The sequence below is a fragment of the Grammomys surdaster genome, unplaced genomic scaffold (genome assembly GCF_004785775.1).
Source record: "Grammomys surdaster isolate TR1022 unplaced genomic scaffold, NIH_TR_1.0 369, whole genome shotgun sequence".
In the NCBI taxonomy this organism is placed as follows: domain Eukaryota; kingdom Metazoa; phylum Chordata; class Mammalia; order Rodentia; family Muridae; genus Grammomys; species Grammomys surdaster.
Window position 1 is genome coordinate 1,582,892 of NW_021604788.1, and position 7,624 is coordinate 1,590,515.

Consider the following 7,624-nt stretch of genomic DNA (forward strand, 5'->3'; position numbering starts at 1 on the left):
GTCACCCTATGGATGACAACAGAGATAAGCATGACAAGAGAACCCTAAAATTGCAGCAATGACACATATATCTTGATAGTAACCAACAGCTGTTTAATTGGGTGTAAGCAGGAAGAGCATGTCTAGAAAAAAAAAAAACCTAGCCAACTTAATGAGGCTAATGAAGATATAGGTCTCAGGGAAAAACTTAATATTGACATTTTCCTAAGCCAGTATAATTCCTAACTGCATTCTAAGTAGTTAACCTTATACCCACAAATAAGTGTAGTTCTCACTCTCATCAGAGAAGTTTTTTCCACAGGAGATGAAGACTGCTGCAGAAAACCACAAATAGTCAAAATGTAGATAACAACAATGATATTTTAAGCCCAGTTGATACACCTACAACATGACCTTTACACTGTAGGACTCAGGGAACATCACAGAAGAGGGGCAGAAAGATTATAAGATCCAAAGTAACAGAGAGCCTACTGCAAAATTTTGTATCTTAGATATGAGGACATTATCCCATGAAATCTCAACAATATGGATGCTTAAATAAGACCTGAACAATGACTATGTCAACGTAGATGAGAAAAATCAGGCAGGTCCCCATCCCTAGAAGAAGAGCTATAAGCAATTAAAAACCAGTAGAAGAATGAGAGAGGATTAGTTTTCCCCAGAGATAAGCACCCTAAAGGTTTATTCAATACTAAGTGCTTAGCCATAAATAAAACACATACAAGCCACAGTTAACCAAACCAAACCAAACCGAACTGAACCGAACCGAACCGAACCGAACCGAACCGAAACAAAACAAAACAAAACAGTAAATAGTTTACAAAATCAAGAGTCATGAATCTGGGAAAGGAAGCGGTGTGTGTGTTTATGTGTGTGTGTTTGTGTGTGAGTGTTTGTCTGTGTTCATGATCGGGGTGGTTGGTAGATATGGGAGACAGATAAGAGATGGTGTAGTGAGAAACATAACCAAAATGCATTATCTATGTGTGAAATTGTCAAAAATAATGAAAATAACTTAAAAGAATATGAGAAGTATCAAATAATTGAATGGTAATTGCAATTACTGAATTTATATTAAAGAATGCTTGGGTCAGAATCTTTTCCTTGGGAGTGTATTTCTCAATCTGACAGGATAAGATCAACAGTTGGTATTCTAATTACTGTGATAACTGCTGTTTTCTAAAATACCTTCTATGTATGACAAAATAAAGTCATGACTTATTTAAATAAATATTACCACTAGGTCTTGTCACCAACAAAGGAACATAATTTCAATTGCAGCATTTGTAAAAGACTATCAAATTAAAATATTCATTCACTGTTGATAGTAACTTATTTAAAATTTTCAGGTAGGAAAAATGAATAATGTATTTAAAAACCTCTTTTCCAGAAAAACAGATATATTCTAAATATTCTAAATATATTCTAAATATAGCCATAGTGGGGTTAAAAGATCAAAGGCATGTCCTATAAAAGAGATCCCATGGGTGAACTTGTGAAGTGATGAAACATCAAAAAGAGAATAAAAATTACAATCAGTTAGAACTTATTTATATATAAAAAGCCCTGGGTGCATAATGGTACTTGCAAATGGGAAAGTTAATTCAAAATGTGCAAAAATTAATTGTAAATAAAAAAGAAAGATACCCTAGCAGAATATGCTTAATCCAAAAGCAACCTAATTGGAATTTCATATTTTCTCTTTTTAGGAGTTGCTGGTTTTTTTTCAACTATGAGTATCAAATGCAGTGCCTTGTTCATGATAAGCAAATTCATGAAAATGTATTAAAACATGATTATTCCTCCTGTTTTCTTTTTTGTTAATAAAGTACTCATATAAATTTACAGAGTGAACTGAGTATGTATAATTTTTTTCTGTAATGGGGATCAGATATAGGACATAATACATTGATCAGCAATGGGGATCAAATATAGGGCATAATACATGATCTTCAGAGCACTATGTAGAGTTTTGTTTCCTTTAAGTTAGGGATAGTTGCAATAAAGTTTTGTATAATGTCTTATATTTCTGCAGTATTAGCTAACACATAAATCAAAGGACAAATTATCACTGGTGTCCATATACAGTCACCTGGCCAATGAAGATATAAAACTTAATTACCAAAAACAAGCAAGCAAGCAAGCAAGCAAGCAAACAAACAAAGAAACAAACAAAAAACAGAAAAAAAAAAAAACACAGGCAACATCTATCTTTAATTAGAGCAGAAATATCTGGCTCACCTAACTTCTCATAGTAGATTGCTATTAGGAATGATGGGATAGCTATTTATCTGTCAAAGAATATCAAACTTTGATTGGTGGGTACTGAATATGAGGAGAAACCAGAATCGACTCTTGTGTGGTTTTGGATAGTTCACTTGCCTAGTTTAAGCCAGTGATAATGGTTTAGGTTTGAATATATTTCAACGATTTCAAAAACTATTTCAAAACTTTACCTTTTCCAGAATCAGGATATTTTGCTGGGTTGACATAAAGGTTTGTTTGTTTGTTTGTTTGTTTTTGTTTTTTTAATTTGGGCTCTACTATTATTTCTGTAAATCCATGCTGATTTTTACATACATAGATTTATTTTTAAAATAGAGCAATAATTCGACAGTAATGCTTTAAGATAATATGAGCTATAATCATAGTAATAACTTTTGTGTGCTGAATTGTAATATTGCATTGTGTATGTATTAGAATCTTTGTCATATTAAATGAATCAGTGATTTTTTTTGCTGTCATTACTGAGTTGTCCCCTAGGTCAGTGATAGGCAAGGTGATAAACCACTTTGGATACTTTTTCTGGGAACAGAGTCTGTTTTGCTACACAAGAACAACCACTCATATAGTAAAGATAATTTAGAATTTTACATTTTCAGATGTTTTGTAAGCACCATCATAGAATAATCATCCAAATCAAAGAAAGGGTAGATGTATATGCTTGTAATTCTAGCATTTAGAAGAGGAGGCAGAGGATCACCATAATTATGTAGCAATTTTAGTCCTGCCAGAATAATAAACCCAAAACTGTATTCAACAAATATACAAAAGCCACTCACTCAATCACAAGGCTAGATATGGTTTGGTTTATTAAATTTGTATAAGGATTCAGAGACGGCACAAAGCTTCATTTTTCGTGTTAAATTCACATAGATCAGACCTAATTGACGCTTACAGATCAAGTGAGCAGTTCTGTTCTGCAACCAAAAACCTTGCAATTAAGAAATTCCAATTAAAAGCTCATTTCTGTAATTGAGCAGAGATGTAATCAAGCTTAAAGAGAAGAAAAGAACATGATGCATACAGTTATTTAGGGGAACAGGCATAGTTATACTAAACTTCAACAATTTAAGAATTGTGCCTGTGTTTCCATAAACCACATATAATTTCCATTACACTCTTCAAAAAAAATAGCAAAAGTCACCTTGCCAGTTAGATGCAAGCGATTAAAATTCAAAATATATACTATTTGGAAATATGCCGATACATCAACAACTGCAATCTGCAAGATATGTGTTTAAAAATGTTTGGTATTGATGTACAAGATTAAATTTAAATAACTTCATGATAATACTGTGCTTAAATATGCTACCAAGAATAATAGAAAATAAATAATACAATGTTGATAACAAGTATCTTTTGAGCATTGGACTGGTTGGGGAACATATGGTAATATCTGGAAAGCTATTCAATAACATCCAAGTTCTGTTTCCTACGAGTACTTAAAGCTAGTGATGAATATATTAGAGATAGAAAGTGTGAAGAGTTTAAGACTACTTGTTAAACATGTTGTGTGTTACTCTTATTTCATCTGATGCAACTGATCCCAACAAAACATAAATGTAGAAAGGTAAAGATTGGGGAGAGGGTTTCCAGTAGAAGTGGAAGGGGGGACTAGGGAGGATAATGGTTGTGAAATGACCAAAATTAATCCAATGATTCAAAATCCATGTAGCAAATTCTCATAGAATAAAAAATTAAATAAACATTAAAAATCATCCATGAGCTCGTCTAAGATTTATTTTTGCTTACGCATATGCTTGTATGGTTACATGTGTGTGTGTATTTGTGTGTGCATACATGGGGTTGGCAGCCAGAATAGGTTGTAAGATCATAGGAGCTAGTTATGGTGGTTGTAAGCCATACCATGCTGGTGTTGGTGTTGGGAACCAGTCTCCAGTTACGTTAACTGCTGAGCCATCTGCCCGACTTGCCATGATTCTCTTGAAATTATCATGAAGAGATCTAACTTTCAGTTTTTTTTAAATTTTGGTACGGGATTTTAATTTATCTCTATCCTTTTTTATTTGTTTTAACCTATTTACTTTACATTCTGCTCACTTTCTCCCCTCCTGTTTAGGCCCTCCCACAATGCTTCTCCTATTCCTGCTCCCCTTCTTCTCTGAATGGGTGGGGCTCTCTGGGTATTCCCACCCTGGCAAATCAAGTCCCTAGGACGCTAGGAGTACCCTCTCTCACTGAGGCCGGACAAGGAAGCCTAACTAGAAGAACATATCCCATATACAAGCAAAAGCTTTGGAGATAAGCCTGGCTCCAGTTGTTCAGACACACACACACACACACACACACACACACACACACACACACAGAGAGAGAGAGAGAGAGAGAGAGAGAGAGAGAGAGAGAAACCACACATACACTAACATGACCAACATCAAAATAACAGAGACTAACAGTCACTAACCTCCATTTTTAAAATCACTGTGGTTTAGCAGTTTCCTGATGTAGCAGACATTCCATGTTGCTTAAGAGAAAAGAATAAGATGTATATGTATGAGAGGCTTCATCCAGCAGCTGATAGAAACACATGCAGAGACCCATACCCAAACATCAAGTATTGCTCCAGAAGTCTTGTGGAAGAGTCTGGGATAAAATTGAGTGAGCTGGAAGGGTCAAAGGCACCACAAAAGACCCACAGAGTCAACTAACCTGGGTCCATGGGAGCTCACAGAGCTCGGACCACCAAGCAGAGAGCATGCAGGAGTTGGACCTAGGACCCCTACACTTTTGTAGCAAGCATGCAGCATTGTCAAGTTAGGGGACTTATGTGTCCCCTAACAAGGGAAACGAGGGCTGCCTTTGAATGTGTTGTCTGCTATTGCATCCTTTCCCCCTTACTGGACTGTCTGGTTGAGTCTCAGTGGAGAGGATTTGCTTGGGGCTAGTGCAACTGGATGTCCCGGAATGGTGTAGTACCTGAGGGGACATGCCTTCTCCTCAGAGAAGGGGAAGGGGGTAACAAAGGGAAGAATTTGTAGGGATGGGACTGGGAGGAGAGGAGGGACAGGTACTACAATTGGGATGAAAAGTGAATAAATACATTAAGAAAAAGAAATCATGTAGGTACAATAATAAAAATCTTTAGACAAAATGAATTGTACAATTATATATAAATCTAAAATCTAGTCATGTGCAGTAGTTAGAAAGATGTCTCAGTTGTTATGAGAACTTGTAAACAAACAGAATTCAATTCCCAATACTCACAATGTGTCTCTAATGGCTATCAGACACACATGTACTTGACATGTATGTATGCAAGTGAAATAGTCATACAAATGAAATAAAATAAATAATAAAATTAATAGTGTATAAACATGAAACATTTGTATTCAAAATATCAGTAGATCAATGGTGTAAATTTTTATGACATTAGTATATAGATCTGAAGAAAAATATGTAGTGATCATAAGACACTAAGAATAACATACAATTTATCATTTCTGCAACACATATACTAAAATTGAAATGATACATGCATGACTCTTGCACAAGGATAACATGCAAATTTGTGAAATATTCCTTACATTTTTCTAATGAATGACAGGAAGGGAGTAGATCTAAATATGAAGGTAGGTGAGGAAGAACTTGGATTAGAGGGAGGGATATATAGTAATCAGGATATATTATGTGGGAACCAAATCTAGTTTCATTAGAAGGTAAAAAATAAAACTAATTAGCATTTAATGATAATAGTTACCTCATAAGGAAAGGGAGGAATACATAATTATAAATAATACACACATACTTCTATTATATTTTATGACATTTTATTTCTTAAACTGGATAAAAGATACACTGGTGTTTATAGTTTCATTATGTGTATTAAACTGTATAAATAAAAAAACAAACTTTCTATACTTTCCTTATCTAATAAAAATATTTAGAAAATGTGACCATTAAAAATATTCTGAGATTTTTGAAATACCTATTGCTTCATATTAAGCTACTCCTATAGGTTGAAGTTAAAGAAACAAACTCTTTATTGAGAGTACACAAATTATATCTGTAGTTTTAATTGTAATTAATTGACATTTCTTATAGTATGGTGACTCAAGAGCAATGAATTGATTATATTTCAAATAGTTAATAAAATATCAGCTTTAAGATATGTGAAATACTAGTGTTCAATGGTCAAGAGTATGCATCAATTTATTTCCTATCATATTTTCTTAGATTTAAGGCTTACAGTGGTAGCTCAAAATACTTGACTTAAAAAAATTGATTCATACAAATTATAGTTCTTTCAATAAATAAATGACTCACTACTCACTGTTTAATGTTTTTTATGAGACTCAATAAGATAGACTCAGGACTCTATTGGGAAAGTAATATCAGAAGCTAGAAACTATGGTAGAAACTACCATACCAGAATATATAACTGAAATTACAATAGATTTTTAACATGTATAGCCAAAGCATGATTTCTTAAAGGATATTTTTCTTTCTGCTTTATAAATACTGAAAAGGGGGAATAATTTATAGATTACTCTTGTTTTCCATGATTGAATATTGACCCTTAGGGCACTAACTCTTCTGTATTACTTATTTTCACTTTTAACTTATTTTTATGTCATGAGCATCATATCCTAAGAGAATAGTGACTATCCCCATGGCAAGGTGGTGGCATATCTCAATAAGTCTTCCTACAGTGTACATAAAGTCCTCTCCTCTGTGGCTTACAAGTGTTATTAGTGGTCGTTATTATTCCTGGAGGGCCACCAGAACACCAAAAAGAAAACTTTTGCTTATGAAATGTGTGAAAGTGCAGAAACAACCTGGTACAAGCAGTAATCAAAAGCTGAAAGCATCTAGTCTTTATTCATGACCAAGGGTAGTGGTGAAGGCAGTTCTGAAGCAGTGTTCTTTATGCTGCCTGAGAGATATGTTTATAGCTATTCTGTATATCATTTGACTTCTACTTCAATAGCAGAGAAAATTATGATGAGCTTTCTGAAGAAATACTGAAAAGAAAACAATAAAAAAGAAAATGTTCATAGTAAGAAGTATTTGGGCTATTCAATTTGAGACCCAATCCCTGTCAATTTGTCTAGTCACTGGCATTATGCAATAATCATGAAAGATAGTTAAAAAAGATTCAAAGTGTTTAGAAAGCTAAGGTAGGAGGATCTCTGAGTTTAAGGGCAATGAGTACCAGTTCAGTCTGGGCTACACAGCAAGACACTATGTTAAAAAATGAAGGTAAATATATACATAAATATACTTTATTTCCACATAATAGCTATATAACAATGTATGTCTTAGTGGAGGAATCTAATCAATATATAACAATAAATGTTACAGAAGTGAAGCATGACTGTGC

At 33.9% G+C, this 7,624-nt stretch overlaps 1 pseudogene; it reads left to right on the forward strand.

Annotated features, from left to right (window-relative positions):
• The first annotated feature begins 5,737 nt into the window (after window positions 1-5,737).
• Window positions 5,738-5,832, forward strand: LOC114631960 (annotated as a pseudogene).
• Window positions 5,833-7,624: the final 1,792 nt, after the last annotated feature.